Here is an 18,549-nt window from a genome sequence, read left to right as displayed (position 1 = left end):
AACAGTTCACAATGCCCTTAGTGTGAGGAAAGGAAGCTGTGTTTCACACAATACCTTTGTCATCTCTCAGCTGTGTTTCTCCCCTGCTCATTACTTATGTTTTGTATGTTCTACAAGCTGACCTCATCTCCTTTACTTTTACTCATGCTCCACAGGCAAGGGGGCATCGCTGCAGAGCTAAGGCTTGTCATCTAATCAGATTAATAACCACAATATTAGAGGGCTTCACTCATATTATTAAGACAAATGAATGGGAAATCTATTGCACTTAGGGGTCAAACTATGAGCAAGCTTCTGGTCAGTCCTCTAGATCATCTAGATCAGATGAGAAGAAAACACATCTGAGATTCTGTAGCACATACTAGTTTGATGTTTCTATTTGTGATTTCCCATATTGGTTTAGAAAATACAATGACTGGATGTTTCCCATCATTTCTAATGGGAACAGGATAAATAATCTAGGAATCTTCATAAAATATCTTAATATAAATACCTCAATGGTCCTCTGAAGTGTTGTACTGCAATTCCTTAATGGGTATCAGCCTTAAACAAGAAGAACAGTAAAAAACATGATGTCCATATTTAATAATAATGCACTAAAACGGCTAGACTTGAATTAAATTCAAAGTCAGAGTTTATCAGTTAAATAACATCCTTTGATTTTATGTAGGAATTTTCAAAACACCTACCAATTAATTACTGCATCAAAACAAACTTGCAAGGTGGACAGAGTAATTATTCATACCACACAGATCTGGAAACTGAGGAACTGCAGAGTCATTTTGTGACCTTCAAAATGCTCAGCTTAGTGAAAACTCATTTGTTGCTAACTGACATACTCTATCACTGGGATCCACACACTGAGGAAAAAAGGCATGTAACCTGGGCTTTTCGGACTCAGTAGGGGTCATGCCCTTCTGCTCATCTGGATAAACTATGCTGTCTTTTTCTCTTTTTAATATTACCCATGAATTCCTTGTTTTCTGATTGAATCATGATGGATCACTAAATGAGGTAATTCATTCTCCTTTCCTTTTCCTCAGAACAACATTTTATGAGTCTAGAGAATTAGAAAACATTCTGCAACTGAATGTTTTGGCAGACAGAAGAGTGGAAATAGAGTAAATTGCCTAATCAGAGGAACAGAGGTTTGCAGGCTCAACACTAAAGTTTTAATGACAGGGTCTCACAGGGTCACTGATCTGATTACAGGCTGTTTTCCTAATCCACTGCCCAACTTACCTTTAATTCTAAATAAGTGAAACTGAGAATCATGTCCTGACAGATTCTTTTGTTAACTTCTTTTCCAGTTGCCCAAATAGGAAGACCTGAAATAGAAGATATTCTTGCACCTTGCTCAGAAATCTGTAAGTAAAATAAGAGTGCCAGGCCAAGACACATGTTCCAAGGGCATGAGATTTTCTTTTTTAAAAAATTTGTATTATATATTACCATACAATTGATAAACAATGTTGTGTTAGTTTCATGTTAGTTAGTACATGAATCTGTACTTTTTCAAATTATTTCCCCAGTTAGACTGTTACAGAATATTGACCAGAGTGAATTTCACTGCCTCTATCTTTTCATTTAGATATTTATCAAAACTCCACCAATGTTAAGGGCTTCCCTGGTGGCTCAGATGGTAAAGAATCCCCCTGGAATGCAGAAGCCACAGGTCAGAGGTTCAGTCCCTGGGTGGGGAAGAGCCCCTGGAGAAGGAAATGGCGATCTACTCCAGTATTCTTGCCTGGAGAAGTCCATGGGCAGAGGAACCTGATGGGCTATCGTTCATAGGGTTGCAAAGAGCCAGACATGACTGAGCGACTAACACTTTCACTTCCTAAGAATGTTAAAGCATATAAATGAAAGTAACAGAATTTTTGTTACCAATTGTTATTTTCATTCACAGGTGATTCAGAAAAGGGTCAACTCTGGGCAAAGACCTGAAATAATAGGTTATGTGATATGTCTGAGAAGTTGCATATGTATAGTGTCTCAATTCATTGCTTCTGGTGAAGTTAAGGTTTTATGTAATAAGAAGGCAAGATGATCATCTTGGTCCACTCACATGCTGAGAAATAAGAGGGCGTTCTTTCTTTTTTCAATACTTTAGAGGACAAACAGCAGTAAGCATAGTAGCCTGCACATAACACAGGGTACATACTTTGTAACTATAGCAGACTGTTGAGCCCTGGAATAAATCTATGAGCAAGAATCAGGGAGGTGAAATCAGCCCGCATTAAGAGTGGAAAATTGATCAAAGAGCAGAAAACGGATGTAAAACTAATAATGCTTGTATTTCCATTTTTCCTTAGTTGCATTTTTTTCATCTTTTTGTTATTTTCAAGAAAGTTACAATTAAAATGTAACTAAGGAAGACTTCACTGGGTATTGTACAGGCTGGACAATTTGGAGGTTGGTGTTACACACATACTGCCTAGCAGGATGTAGCACAGATTTTCCTAGCTCAGTAAAGCTGTATTGGTTTCCAAAACCCTCTATGGATTCCATTTAATCCCTTCTTTTTCAGACTGTGCCCCTGATACTTTCAACCATCAAGGTGACTGAATCATCATCATCTCAATGACTATTTCTTCTCCTTCTATCAAAATTTACCCCACTATGCCCCAGAATTAGTCTCTCCAAAGTGATAACAGGACTCTCTGAGAAATAATTATGTCTTAAACCAAAGAGGAAAGACTTTGGCTGACATCTTACTTTGTCTCAGGCATGATTTCTTGTCTTAGGTCAGTGATAGTTAATCTAAGTTGTGCAAAGTCCTGGAAATGCATGAAGACTTATACACAGCCATGAAAAATTTTAAGTGATTAAAATACAGAAATATTTCCTAAAATTAATATGTCTAAAGAAAACCCTGAAATTAGACTTTCTGCCATTTCTACTTTTTAACTCCTCTTTTAAATGGTCCTTCCTCCATTTCTAATGGTAGAAAGAGCACAGGGAGAGAGAGAGAGTATCATCTTATCTTATATCCAAACTTTTTCTACAAATATCCATTCATTTCTTTCCATGATATCACAAAACATAACACATACCAGAACAGTTAAGTACTTGAACTTTTGTGTTAGACCTAGATTCTAATCTTATTCACTTATAAATTGGGTGACTTTATGTAAGTCACACAGCTTCCCAGGCGGTTCAATGGTAAAGAATCTACCTGCCAATGCAGGAGATGCAGAAGACGTGGGTTTGATCCCTGGGTCGGAAGATCCCCTGGAGAAGGAAATGGCAACCAACTCCAAAATTCTTGCCTGGGAAATCTCATGGACAGAGGAGCCTGGTGGGTTGCAGTCCACTGGGTAAAAAACAATGGACATGACAGAACAACTGAACACACAAACATGCATGTAAGCCACACAACGTAGAAGTGTGCAAATAATATCACACTTGTCTGTTGATAAGGAGAAATATCTCCAAGGAGTAAAAGGTTATAATAGGTTTAGGATAATTAATCTTCAGATTGCCCAGTTCATGCTTTCTTTTCTAAAACTGATCTGCCTGAGAAAATAGGACATCATGCAATTTCTCCTATCTAACCTTTTACATTGGAGAAGGAATTGGCAACCCACTCCAGTATTCTTGCCTGGAGAATCCCATGGACAGAGGAGCCTAGCAGGATACAGTCCATGGGGTCTCAAGAGTCAGACTTGACTTAGCGATGAAACCACCACCAACAACCTTTCACATGCATTTCTCCGGAGGGACAACCCTGTGTATGAGAAATAAGTGGAGTGTTGGTAGGAAATGTTAACAGCAACAGAGGCTTTTATCTTCTACCCAAGACAAATTTGGGGTCTTTTCTATTCATTTGTCTTAGAATAAGAATTTAAAAGTTATTAAAAAGTGAAGTCAGATGTTTTCCTGTAACAAATAATTCTATTACAATTTGTTTGATTATTTTGACAATGAGGATTGTTTTCCCCTTTATTATGGATATTTCCCATAAATTGAATGAGTTAAATCAGCAAGTGCAACTTTTCTGAGTATATCTGGTTAAATAGGGTGCCTCTGAGTAAAACTTAAATTAAGATGGTTACAGCAGTACTGTTTGCAATAGTCAAGATGAGAAAGTGATCTAGATGTCCACTGACAGATGCATGGATAAAGAAGATGTGGTACTTAAACACAAAGCAATACTGTTCAGCCACAAAAGGTAATGTAATAATGGTGTTTGCAGCAACATGGATGCACCTAGAGATTATCATACTAAATGAAGTAAGTCAGAAAAAAAAGACAAATACAATATGGCATCATTTGTCTGTGAAATCTAACATGTGACACAAAGAAGCTTATTGACAAAACAGAAACAGACTCACAAGACACAGACAACGAACTTACAGTTATCAAAGGAAAAAAGGCATGGGGTGGCATAAATTAGGAGTTTGGGATCAGCAAATACAAAATACTATGTGTGAAACAGATAAACAACAAGGTGCTGCTGTACAGCACAGGGAAATATATTTAATATCTTATAGTAAACCATAATTGAAAATAATATGAAAAAGAATATGTGTATATATATATATGTGTGTGTGTGTGTATATATATAACTGAATTACTTTGTTGTATACCAGAAACTAACACAATGTTGTAAGTTGAATATACTTCAATTTTTAAAATATTAATAATTTAATTAAGGGACTGATGCATGTTAGTGAATTATTTTGAGATACTCTCCAGAAACTGAAGAAATAGATGATTTTATTTAATAGACTGTCATTTGGAAGTCAGATGGTCTTCTAGTCTTTGTTTTCTTCAAATATATAAGATATAAATGAATCAGAAACTGATAGAGCATCAAAAGTAATGATAAAGTACAATAATCCTCAGCTTTAAATTTAAAAGTTTAAGAAAATGTGTGACATGACATTAATAAAATTCCCAATATGTATTATTAGAAAATATTTTCACTATTATCATCAAAAGAAATAGTAGAAGTGATCTTAAACCCTGTGTTACAATAAGAGAATCATTTTTGGACATATCAGTTCAGTTCAGTTGCTCAGTCATGTACGACTCTTTGCAACTGCATGGACTAAAGCACATCAGGCCTCCCTGTCCATCACCAACTCCCAGAGTTTACCCAAACTCATGTCCATTGAGCCGGTGATGCCATCCAACCATCTCATCCTCTGTAGTCCCCTTCTCCGCCCGCCTTCAATCTTTCCCAGCATCAGGAATTTTTCAAATGAGTCAGCTCTTCACATCAGGTGGCCAAAGTATTGGAGTTTCAGCTTCAGCATCAGTCCTTCCAATGAACACCCAGGACTGATCTCCTTTAGGATGGACTGGTTGGATCTCCTTGCAGTCCAAGGGACTCTCAAGAGTCTTCTCCAATGTCAGGGAATGTTTGATGGGAGGATTCCTACGTGCTGTCTCTCATGAGTCCTTTGTCCCTCTTCAAGCGGAACAGCATGCTGCTCCCAGGGACTGAGGTCATTGTGTGAGGCAAGCATGAGTCTCCTTTAGTAAACATTCTCCTTAGGACAAAACAGCTTAGTCTCCTTCCCCTTTCTTGAGATAGGGACTGTCTTCTGACCTTGTGACTAACTTTAGCCCATGTTTCCTTGGTAACGTTTGCTGTACATTTGGTTTTCTGATCTCTATCATTCCCGAAAGAAGTTTCTTGTACTGCAGCCTATATATACTCATAGAAAAATCATTAAAGCACCTTTGCTCCATCAGAGCTTGGGTCCCCGGGTCTTCTTTGTCTCTCTCTCTCTCTCTCTCTCTCTCCTTTTCTGGCTGACTCTCTGGAGCGTGGAGACCCGTCGTGCTCACTTTTCTGCCCGGGCTTCTAAGACCCCCTCGAGAGGGCGCCTGGTGCCTTCGTGAGCGATGCAAGTCCTGTGTCAAGGACTTTATTGGTCCTCTGCATAAACCAAGGGACATCGGCCTCTTTCTCTCTTTCACTTTCTTATCGTCGACTCCGTACCTCCAGATTCCGGTCCATTAAAGGACCCCAGCACTCCAACACCACAGTTCAAAAGCATCAATTCTTCAGTGCCTAGATTTCTTTATAGGCCAACTCTCACACCCATACATAACTTCTGTAAAAACCACAGCTTTGACTACATGGACCTTTGTTGGCAAAGTAATGTCTCTGCTTTGTAATATGCTATCTAGGATGGTCATAACTTTTCTTCCAAGGAGCAAGTGTCTTTTAATTTCATGGCTGCAGTCACCATCTGCAGTGATTTTGCTGCTGCTGCTAAGTCACTTCAGTCTTGTCCAACTCTGTGTGACCCCCATAGACGGCAGCCCACCAGGCTCCCCCGTCTCTGGGATTCTCCAGGCAAGAACACTGGAGTGGGTTGCCATTTTTGCAGTGATTTTAGACACCCCCCCCCCCAAAAAAATAAAGTCTCTCAACTCTTTCCATTGTTTCCCCATCTCTTTGCCATGAAGTGAAGGGACCAGATGTCATGATCTTAGTTTTCTGAATGTTGAGTTTTATGCCAACTTTTTCACTCTCCTCTTTGACTTTCATCGAGAAGCTTTTTAGTTCTTTGCTTTCTGCCATAAGTGTGGTGTCACCTGCATATCTGAGTTTATTTCTATTTCTCCCAGCAATTTTGGACATGTGAACTATGTGAAAAATAGTCTCTTTTTTCATTAATAGGGACATTTACAATAAAATCTTTTCTTTATGTTTAGCAATCACTTGTCAAATATCTTATATACATATGTTGCTTTGATCAACCCTGTACTAATTACATCATAATCTAGTCCAGGAGAAAATTTTTAATATTTAGAATCTTAAATTAATGGAAAATAAAAATGTTTAATTTATAAATACAGTTTGCTCACAGAGAAGTATGAGTACTTTATTTAATATTTAACTAATAAGAGACATGAGTCTATAAATATATTAATTTAGTATAAAATTCTCCAGAGCAAATAAAATGTAAATCAGGTCGAAGATTAAAAAACATGATAAAAATTTTAATAATTAAGAAAAGTTTTCTAATGTAATTATTAAATAGCTGGTTGTGGATATTAAAGTCAATCCTAAAGGAAATCAACCCTGAATATTCATTGGAAGGATTGATGCTGAGGCTGAAGCTTCAGTACTTTGGCCACTTGATGCAAAGAGCCAACTCATTAAACTGTTATGGTACTTAAATTCTATGGAAACTTTATGTAAGATTTATATAATTTTATGAATAAAATCACATGAATTTTTTAATAAAAATAATATTTTAAAAGAATATATATATATATAGCTGAATCACTTTGTGTATGCCAAATATAATATTGTAAATCAACTATACCTCAATCAAAAAAAATAATGAATTTTTTCATTTTCAAATGTACAAAGGAGTCTATATTTAATTTCAAAATAATCCTTAGGAGTACATAAACAAAAATTTGAAGACCCCTAGTCTAAGCATATGCATTTCATAAAGGCCTTCTGATTTTCTGAAGATGCAATTTACTTAATTAATCTACTTTATTGATCTTTTAATCCTTAACATCCAATAGAATGTCTACCAAAACATTTCCAATAGAAGGAATAATATAACCAATATGAGATACTCCTAAGCAAAATTGAGATTTTAGCACATTACTTTTTTGAAGCATATATATACAATTTATCAGAAAAGGCAATGGCACCCCACTCCAGTACTCTTGCCTGGAAAATCCCATGCATGGAGAAGAAGCCTGGTAGGCTGCGGTCCATGGGGTCACTAAGAGTCGGACACGACTGAGCGACTTCACTTTCACTTTTCATTTTCACACATTGGAGAAGGAAATGGCAACCCACTCCAGTGTTCTTGCCTGGAGAATCCCGGGGTCAGGGAAGCCTGGTGGGCTGCCGTCTATGGGATCACACAGAGTCAGACACGACCTAAGTGACTTAGCAGCAGCAGCATATACAATTTATATATAAATTTATTGATCAACAATGGCTTCTAAGATATTTCCTATCTGGAAATACACAGGTCTAGTTTAACATGGCTTAGTGGGCTGTTCATCTCAGGGACAGTTGCCTTTTGCAAAGAGAATACTGAATTTCAATTTTGATTAAATTCATTGAAGGCTTCTTAAGCTATTCCTATATACTACACATTTTGTTAGGGGTTGATGATATGTCAGTGAAGATAGTCATGGACTTGCTTTCACGGAAATTGCATTTTTACAGAGAGGGAGGATTTAAATCAGTAATAACAAGTGTGATAATGGTCACAAAGGGCACATGTAAGTGAATATCGAGGCCCAGAGCGCAGGGGTGTAACCCAGCCACTGAGACCAGAGATGGACATGCCAGTGGAGAAACGGCAGAGTTGTATTTGACTGCTCGAAGAATAGAAATATACATATATATATTTAAATAAATTATGAAAATAATATATGCAAATGTATGTGTGTGAGGGTGGTGGTTCATACCTCCAAAACTTAAGTGAACTATTGAGCACTTAAAATGTTCAAAACCGTGAACTAACACACAATTGCAATCATTTCACATGCTAGCAAGGCAATACTGAAAATCCTTCAATCTAGGCTTCAACTGTAAGTGAACTGAGAGCTTCCATCTGTACAAGCTGGACTTAGAAAAGGCAGGGGAACCAGAGATCATATTGCCAACATCTGTTAGATCACAGAAAAAACAAGAGAATTCAAGAAAAACATCTACTTCTGCTTTATTGACTATACTAAAGCCTTTGATTGTGTGGATCATGGCAAACTGTGGAGAATTCTCAGAGAGATGGGAATACCAGACCATCTTACCTGCCTCCTGAGAAACCTGTAAGAAGGTCAAGAAGCAACAGTTAGAACCGGACATGGAACAATGAGCTGGTTCCAAATTGGGAAAGGCAATATGCTGTAACCCTGCTTATTATGCAGAGTACGTCATGCAAAATGCCAGACTGGATGAAGCACAAGCTAGAATCAAGATTGCTGGGAGAAATACCAATAACCTCAGATATGCAGAGGACACCACCCTAATGGCACAAAGCAAAGAGGAAGGTGAAAGAGAAGAGTGAAAAAGCTGGATTAAAACTCAACATTCAAAAAATGAAGATCAAGGCAACTGGTCCCATCACTTTGAAAGGTTGTTGCTGAAAAATAAGACGCGGGATTCTTGGCCTCCGGAGGAGATGAATTCAATCCGGGGCCAGAGACGAGGCTGGATCACTCAGAGCTTTTGTGTAATAAAGTTTTATTAAAGTATAGAGGAGATAGAGAAAGCTTCTGACATAGGCATCAGAAGCGGGCAAAAGAGTACCCCTTTGCTAGTATTAGCAATGGAGTTATATACTCTCCAATGAATCCAAAGAATGTCTGGAGGCTGCAAAGACCTCACCAGACCCACTCCCATAATTTACATTTTAAGATAACAGAGTTGGCCAAAAGGTTTAATCCAAAGATTGTCCTCAGGCAGGATACATCCTTGTAAAGACCAGACCTACTCCCATAATTTATGTTTTAAGATAACAGAATTAGCCAGAGGGTTTAATCCAAAGACTGTCCTCAGGCAGGATACATTATTGTTATAATCCTAAGGAATGTAGAGGAAAGAAAATAAAAAAGTTTGTTCTTTCTTCCTCCTTGAATATCCCAGACCTCTCTCTCCTTGGGGACCCCTAGACTTCTTATCAACCTGCCTAGGAAATGACTCTCTCAACTTCATGGGAACTAGATGGGTAAAAATTGGAAACAGTGACAGAATTTATTTTCCTGGGCTGCAAAATCACTGAAGACAGTGACTGCAGCCATGAAATTAAAAGATGCTTGCTCCTTGGAAGAAAAGCTATGACAAACCTAAACAGAGTACTAAGAAGCAGAGACATTGCTTTGTTAACAAAGATCTGGATAGTCAAAGCTATGGTTTTTCCAGTAGTCATGCCCAATGTATTACTGGAGAAGAGTGGAGAAATAGCTCCATAAAGAAGGAAGAGGCTGAGTCAAAGTGAAAACAATGCCAAGCTGTGGATGTGACTGGTGATGGAAGTAAAGTCCCATGCTGTAAAGAAAAATATTGCATAGGAACCTGGGATGTTATGTCCATGAATCAAAGTAAATTGGAAGTGGTCAAACAGGAGATGGCAAGAGTGAACATCGACATTTTTGGAATCAGTGAACTAAAATGGACCAGAATGGGTGAATTTAATTCAGATGACCATTACATCTACTATTGTGGGCAAGAATCCCTTAGAAGAAATGGAGTAGTCCTCAGAGTCAACAGAAGAGTCTGAAATGTAGTACTTGGGTGCAATATCAAAAACAACAGAATGATCTCTGTTCATTTCCAAGGCAAACCATTCAATACCACAGTAATCCAGGTCTCTGCCCCAACCACTAATGCCACAGAAGCTGAAGTTGAATGGTTCTATGAAGACCTACAAGATCTAGAACTAACACCAAAAAAAAAAAAAAAAAAAGATGTCTTTTTCATCATAGAGGACTGTATGAAGTAGGAAGTCAAGAGATACCTGGAGTAATAGGCGAGTTTGGCCTTGGAGTACAAAATGAAGCCAGGCAAAGGCTAACAGAGTTTTGCCAAGAGAACATACTGGTCATATCAAACACCCTATTCTAACAACATAAGAGATGACTCTACACATGGACATCACCAGATGGTCAATACTGAAATCAGACTGATTATATTCTTTGCAGCCAAAGATGGAGAAGCTCTATACAGTCAGAAAAGCCAAGACCAAAGTCTGACTGTGGCTAAGATCACAAATTCTGTATTTCAAAATTCAGACTTAAATTGAAGAAAGTAGGGAAAACCACTAGACCATTCAGGTATGACCTAAATCAAATCCCTTATGACTATACAGTGGAAATGACAAATAGATTCAAGAGATTAGATCTAATAAAGCATATGTATAACTATGGACAGAGGTTGGTAACATTGTACAGGAGGTGGTGATCAAAACTATCCCCAAGAAAATGAAATGCAAAAAGGCAAAATGTTGGTCTGAGGAGGCCTTAATAATAGCTGAGAAAAGAAGAAAAGCTAAAGGCAAAGGAGAAAAGGAAAGATATATCTATATCCATCTGAATGCAAAGTTCCAAAGAATAGCATGGAGAGATAAGAAAGCCTTCCTAAGTGATCAATGCAGAGAAACAGAGGCAAACAATAGAATGGGATAAACTAGAGATCTCTTCAGCAAAATTAGAGATAACAATAGAACATTTCATGCAAAGATGGACACAATTAAGGACAGAAATGGTACAGACCTAACAGAAGCAGAATATATTAAGAAGAGGTGGCAAGAAAACACAGAACTGTACAAAAAAAAATTAAAAATCTCAATGACCCAGATAACCACAATGGTATGATCACTCACCTGGAGCCAGACATCCTGGAGTGTGAGATCAAGTGGGCCTTAGGAAGCATTACTATGAACTAGTGGAGGTGATGGAATTCCAGCTGAGTTATTTCAAATCCTAAAAGGTGATGCCGTGAAAGTGCTGCACTTAATATGCCAGCAAAATTGAAAAACTCAGTAGTGGTCACAGGACTGGAAAAGGTGAGTTTTCATTCTAATCCCAAAGAAAGGCAATGCCAAAGAATGATCAAACTAACACATAATTGCACTCATTTCTCACGTTAGCAAAGTAACACTCAAAATTCTCCAAAGTAGGCTTCACCAGCACATGAACCAAGAACTTCCAGATGTTCAAGTTGGATTTAGAAAAGGCAGAGGAACCAGAGATCAAATTGCCAACATTGGATCATAGAAAAAGTAAGAGAGTTCCAGAAAAACATCTACTTCTTTTTCATTGACTATGCTAAACCTTTGACTGTGTGGATCACAACAAGCTGTGGAAAATTCTAAAAGGGATGAGAATACCAGACCACGTGACCTGACTCCTGAAAAACTGTATGCAGGTCAAGAAGCAACAGTTAGAACCAGACATGGGACAATGGACTGGTTCGAAATTGGGAAAGGAGTACGTCAAGACTGTACACTGTCATCCTGCTTATTTTACATATATGCAGAGGTCATCATGTGAAATGCCAGGCTGGACAAACCACAAGCTGGAATTGAGACTGCTAGGAGAAATATCCATAACCTCAGATATGTAGATAACACCACCCTTCTGCCAGAAAGTGAAGAGGAACTGAGGAGCCTCTTGATGAAAGTGAGAGAGGAGAGTGAAAAAGCTGGCTTAAAACTCAACATTCAAAAAGCTAAGATCATGGCATTCAGTCCCATCACTTCATGGCAAATTGATGAGGAAAGAATGGGAACAGTGACAGATTTTATTTTCTTGGGCTTCTAAGGTGACTCCAGTCCTGAAATTACAGATGCTTGCTCCTTGGAAGAAAAGTTATGCCAAACCTAGACAGCATATTTAAAAGGAGAGACATTACTTTGCTGACAAAGGTCTGTATAGTCAAAGTTATGGTTTTTGCAGTAGTCATGTATGGTTGTGAGAGCTGGACCATAAAGAAGGCTGAGCATTGAAGAATTGATGCTTTTGAATTATGATGTTGGAGAAGACTGTTGAGAGCCCTTTGCATTGCAAGGAGATCAAATCAGTCAATTCTAAAGGAAATCAACCCTGAAAATTCATTGGAATGACTAATGCTAAAGCTGAAGCTCCTGGTACAAAGAGCCAACTCATTGGAAAAGACCCTGATGCTACTAAAAATTGAGGGCAAGAGAAGAAGGGGTAACAGAGGATGATATAGTCGGATGGTGTCATGGAGTATATGGACATGAGTTTAAGCAAACTCAGGGAGATGGTGAAGGACAGGGAAGTCTGTCATGCTACAGTCCATGGGGTTGCAAAATGTCAGGCTTGATTGAGTGACTGAACAACAAAGACCCTTAGAGAAATAAATACTCAAATATGTTTGCAAACAACTTGTGTAAAATTTTTCAATAATTCTGAGGGTTGAATTACAATTTATAAACTTTATCTCTCAATATGACACATACCCACAGTTTTTGAGATTTTAAAATAGCCCCACATTGCCTACAACTTCACTCACTATAAAATGTATTTAACATTATGAAGCATACCAAGCTTACTTTTAATTCAGAAATCGTTTTTCTTTCCCCTCCAGTAGCTGGTCCACATTTTCTAACCATGCTCAGCAGTGCAATAGGTCCAGTGTCCAGGCCACTGTAGTCAGGTAGACCCAGCTTCGAGTGCCTGTTCTACTAGTTCTGACTCTCTATGATCTTAGAAAAGTTACCTATCTTCTCATCATAATATCAACAGAACAAAACAAGATAAAAATATATAATTTACAATCATTTTACATATTAAGGGAGATAATGAATGGGAACATGTCTGTTATAAAATCATCATTAAACATATGTGAAATCCATTATCTTTTGGTGCTCTTTGAATATTGGCTATTTTATCCCCTTTACTGAACCTAAGTCAATATGACTTTACATTTTAATCTTGAAATTTAAGGGCAAAATTAAAAGCCTTGCCACATGTGAAAAATGTGTCAGAACTCAGAATGTAAGCAGGTGGAGGAAATTTGGAAAAGGGCCTTAGGAGTGTCTTACCTAGGACTTCTAAATTCAATCATAAAGATCATCATTTATTCTGCCATTTCAGGAAACCATATTTATGTATATGATACAGGTTATTCATAGTGCTTCCCTGATTGGCACACGCATGCATACAACCACACACACACACACACACACTCACACACACACATGTCCATACACAGACAAAATTGGGAGTGGACAGGATTCAAACATTTGTTTTCAGTCCCACTGACCAGTTTTCTGAGATTCCTCTAATTTCTTTAAGCTTTGAGCAATTGAAGTAGTTGTATTTTCTTTCCTGGTTTATTACTTATGTTTTATCACCTGAAATACCTCTGGGAAAAAAACGAGAGGGAGAACCTCATTTTTGGTAGTATAGTTTCCTTCTAACTAAAATGAAACCTATTGCTCAAATCCCAAAGATTGCATAAACACAGAAACTTAATTTCCTGCAGGCACTCATTCATTTCAGACCTATAACAGTAGAGTGTAAAGAAGCCATCCAGAAACTTACCATGACCCTTGAAAAAGTCAGCATGTTTGATGTGGGAAAAGTACTGCCCTTTTTATGAGATTTCAGTTACTTCTACTTTATGCTTTTTATTTATACAATTACTTGGAGGAAAGAAATGGTAGGGAATTTTTAATCATGGCAAAACATAGTAGTTTTTAAAAGTAGCTTTTTCACTGAAATGGTAAGGTGGCTGGATTTACGGGGAAATCGCTGGAGGATGAAGATATTATTTTTCTAAAGTATCAGCTGAAGCCCATCTGTGTACCAGTGTCTGGTGATGTCTTAATTTGCAACCTTATTATCAAAGGCTCTCAGCAAAGGTCATCAAACAAACAAACAAAGCCATTTGTTAGAGACAGAGATTTTGTTAGAGAAAAAAGATGAGTCACACTTTTGCACTCTCCATCCAGAGAAGTAGAATATATAAATTCTTCTAAAAATTGTTATGCATTAAAGCTATAAAGTCACTAATCCCAGAAAATGTTTTACTTCCATTTTTCAACTTTTATTAAGCTTTTTCATCTCTTACTGAGTATTTCATTTTCAAAGCAAAAAAGTTCCCAGTGAAGACATGGCAAAATGATAAAGACCTTTTTTTTTTTTTTTTTTTTTTAATGAAAAAGGGAAAACCATTCAGATTTCTTGTTTTCACTTTCCAAGCACAGTTGTTTTTGTTTTCATTTGATTTTCATTTTAGTATATGTAAACACTGAATAAAAATCACATAGATAGAGAAGCCTTTAAAAGAGAAGCTTCAGTAACTGTGGGCACACATATTCCTAGGTAAACCATGCTACTTTAGGATGATTTAACACTCTCTTATGCCTAATTCAGGAATTGGTCTCCTGATGAGAACGCTAAGTTCTTATGGCTCTTACAGAGCATCAGCCTTTGGGGTACATTGACAGATAGTTCCTGCTAGGTAAGGAGCTAAGAGAAAAGATTTTCTGAGATTTTAATATCAGAAAACTTGTGATATCACAGTCCTAAAATTAAAGAAAGCATAAAGAAGCAAAGTACTTATTTTTGTCCATAGGATAGCAGGCTATTTGGAACCTGATATAGTGTTCCTGCCACAACAATTAATATTCCATGAATCAATGAGAAACAATTACTTTTGAGACATTTCAAAAAACTGAAGTCTCCAAATATAGCCCACAGAACCATAAAGGCTAATATGCTAACCCCTTTCAGCAAAGAACAATGACATTCACTCATTCATTCAAACTTTCATTAATTTATTCATTAGTTCATCAATTTACTGAGTAGTTTATCTGCAGTCAGCATTATTCCAGGGACTGGAATATATCAGTGAAAAAAACTTCCGACCCCCAAAGTAGCTTCTGTATTCTTGGAGTATAAGGATAATGAAATAGATAATACAAAAGTATTGATAACTAAATGGGCAAGAGAATTTCACATAGTTGTAAGTCTTATGACGACTATAAAAAATAATAAGAGGGAGAGAGAGAATGGAAGAGTCTAGGAGCAGTTTCTGAGAAGGTGATATCTGAGCCTGAAATATGAGTACTCACAAGCAGCATGATACAAGAAGATGGTGAATGAAATAAATTCAAGTAGAGGAAACTGTAGTCAGTGTATTTGAGAAAAACAGAGTCTGTATGATTGGAGTTCAGAAGGTAAAGAGATTAAACAGGAGATAAGGTTAGAGAGGTAAGTAGGATAAAAATGGTCAGAGACTTGAAGATCATAAGGAATCCAGATATTAAATCCAGTGGGACATAATTGTAGAATCAAAAGCAGGGGATTGGCTTGATTTGATTTATACTTAAAAAAGAATATTTGGCAAGAGAATGGAAAATGGATTATAGACAAGCAACAGAAACAGGTAGAAATGATAGTTGCTATAATAGAGTAATAGCAGTAGACATGGTCAGAAGCATGGAAATTCACAGAGACCTGCACATGGACATGTGGGGAAGTAAAGAAATCAATCAATAAACCATATCTAAGTTTTTTGCCTGAGTAAATGGATGGGCTGTGAGCCATTGCCTGGCATGGAAAAAACTAAGAAGAAAAAAAAAATGTGTTGGAAATAGAAGTCAGAGATTTCCTTTGTCAATATTAACTTTAAGATGTCTCTTAGACATTTAAGTAGAGATTACATGTAAGAAGTTGGCTGTACCAGACTAGGGATATTCCAACATCCCCAAGTCTATCACTCACACACAAAAAAGACAGAGAAAAGCAAGCTGAGAAGGAATATCAGTGAAATAGGAGAAACACTGGAGAAGGATGGTGTTATCAGAGTCAAGAGGAAATGATTCAAGAAAAAGGGAGTAGATAGCTGTGCTGAATACTGAGAAATCAAGAAAGACAAGGACAGAGCAGCAATGATTTTGACAAGAGCTGCACTGGTGGATTTGTGAGGATATGTATTAATATTAATGAAAGAAGGTTAGAATATTTTTTATAACAAACAAACCCTCAAATATCAGTGGTTAAACTCAATAAAGTATTCCTTGCCAAACAGGCGATGTCCTGAGGTCAATCACTGACCTCCTTTCCAGTTCGTGGTCTTCATTCATCTTGTATAATGCCACTTTAAACAAATGGCTTTTACGTTTGTCACAGCAGCAGAAGAAAGACAGCATGGTATATTTTTTTTAAAATCTGGCCTGAAAAATGTTTACATAACTTCCATTCACATTATCCAAAATCCAGTTACATGGCAAAGAAAACTGGGAAATATAGAAGAGAACATGAGTATCTGGTGAGCACAGTGTCTACTTGGGATAGTAACCTAAATTACTGCACTGAAGACAGGATGAGAGATGACAAATTAGAAAGAAAGAATAAGGACAATACAAATACTCTCCATCTCATAAAAGCCTTCCTTGACGCTACCTCCTCCTCAAGCTACCAGTCCATTTCTCTGCTCTCGTTTGTACTTAACACTTTGAATTACCAACCAACATCTGAATAATAGTCTTAATAAAACTTTTGCTCTGTCATGAGCCAATGATAAAATTTTTGAAAATAACTGGCAAAAAATACCTGATACAATTATATAGTTTGGAACTGTTACATAATGAGCATTCATAGGACAAGGACAGTAATTTTTTTTTCCTTCTAACTTTTTATGATTAATGGACCCCCCCCCCCACACACACACACAAATAGGAACTGCATCAAAGAAAACAAACTGAAGTGAAGTAAAGTGAAGTTGCTCAGTTGTGTCCAACTCTTTGAGACCCCATGGACTGTAGGCTACCACGCTCCTCTGTCCATGGGATATCCCAGGCAAGAGTACTGGAGTGGTTGCCATTTCCTTCTCCAGAGGATCTTCCCGACCCAGGGATTGAACCAGGATCTCCCACATTGTAGGCAGACGCTCTACCATCTGAGCCGCCAGGTAAGTTCTAAAAAAAACAAAAGTACATGACAAATTTTGAGTTAGGTACTTACTTCCATTATGAACCTAAAGTGAATAATGGAGAGAGAATCAGTATTTATAAGTTTTTTTTTATGTGTTAGGCATATTAATACATTGTTATATAAACCACATAGTAACATTAATTAGTATTAGGATCTTATTTGAAACGTGAAATTTAGGCTGTAAGATGAAATTTTAGTAAGCAAGATAGCTGGGGTCTAAAATCAGTTGATTCCAAAGTCCATGTTTTTTCTAACCCTTGATGATTTCTGTTCAAAGTTCAATAAATCAGGGTGCATATCTATTCTATTTTAAAATTCTAAGATCGAGAGTTTCTACAAAATGGCCTTTGAGAAAAAAAATCTTCTATTAAAACTATACTTTAATTCTAATAATTACTTCTAACTTAAATTTCAGTCTTCTATCAAGGAGCTGCTTTTAGAATACTTCCATTTTGATATTTCACATGACATCAAACCCAACACCCCCCCCCCAAAACTTGATTTCCCTTTTAAAAGCTACTCTCTCCCCAAGATTCTCATTTTACCATGGCATCACTTCTCCTGTCACCTCACAATTCAGTCAGTCTATTGATCTATCACCAAGTTATCCATTATTCTTATGTATGTATTTTCTCTGCTAGTTTAAAAAAACTCTTTGAAGAAAAGACTCCATATCTTCTCCATCTTTTTATGTCCATTATCTCTGCCATTACCTTATTTATAACAGGTGCACAATACATGTTTGTTGATGCCTTTAATGATAAAAAGGCATAACTTTAATTCACTCTTCTATTTTTACTACATTTACTACCTAAATCTAAGGTCTCATAAGCTAGTTACTATGACAGCTCCGTCACTGACCTCCTAGCTCCCAGTAGGTCTCCTTGTAAGTATCATATAGACCCCCTGGAGAAGGGAATGGCTACCCACTCCAGTATTCTTGCCTGGAGAATCCCATGAACAGTGGAGCTTGGTGGGTTATAGGCCATGGAGTTGCAAAGAGCTGGACCTGACTGAGCAACTAAGAATTCACGGTATACTGTAATCAAGCAAAAAAACTTATAAAATACTACTTGATCACATCAGTTCTCCCTTCCCAATTCTACAATGGAATTATATTGATTATTAATTTAGATG

The 18,549-nt window shown here is 37.2% G+C and overlaps 1 pseudogene; it reads right to left on the bottom strand.

The window, feature by feature from the left end:
• Window positions 1–494: 494 nt before the first annotated feature.
• LOC122437822 overlaps window positions 495–18,549 on the bottom strand; it is a 58,187-nt pseudogene continuing 40,132 nt past the window's right edge.

The sequence above is a fragment of the Cervus canadensis genome, chromosome 3 (genome assembly GCF_019320065.1).
Source record: "Cervus canadensis isolate Bull #8, Minnesota chromosome 3, ASM1932006v1, whole genome shotgun sequence".
Lineage (NCBI taxonomy): Eukaryota > Metazoa > Chordata > Mammalia > Artiodactyla > Cervidae > Cervus > Cervus canadensis.
Note: the sequence above shows the minus strand (reverse complement) of the source record. Positions and strands in the feature narration are given on the sequence as shown.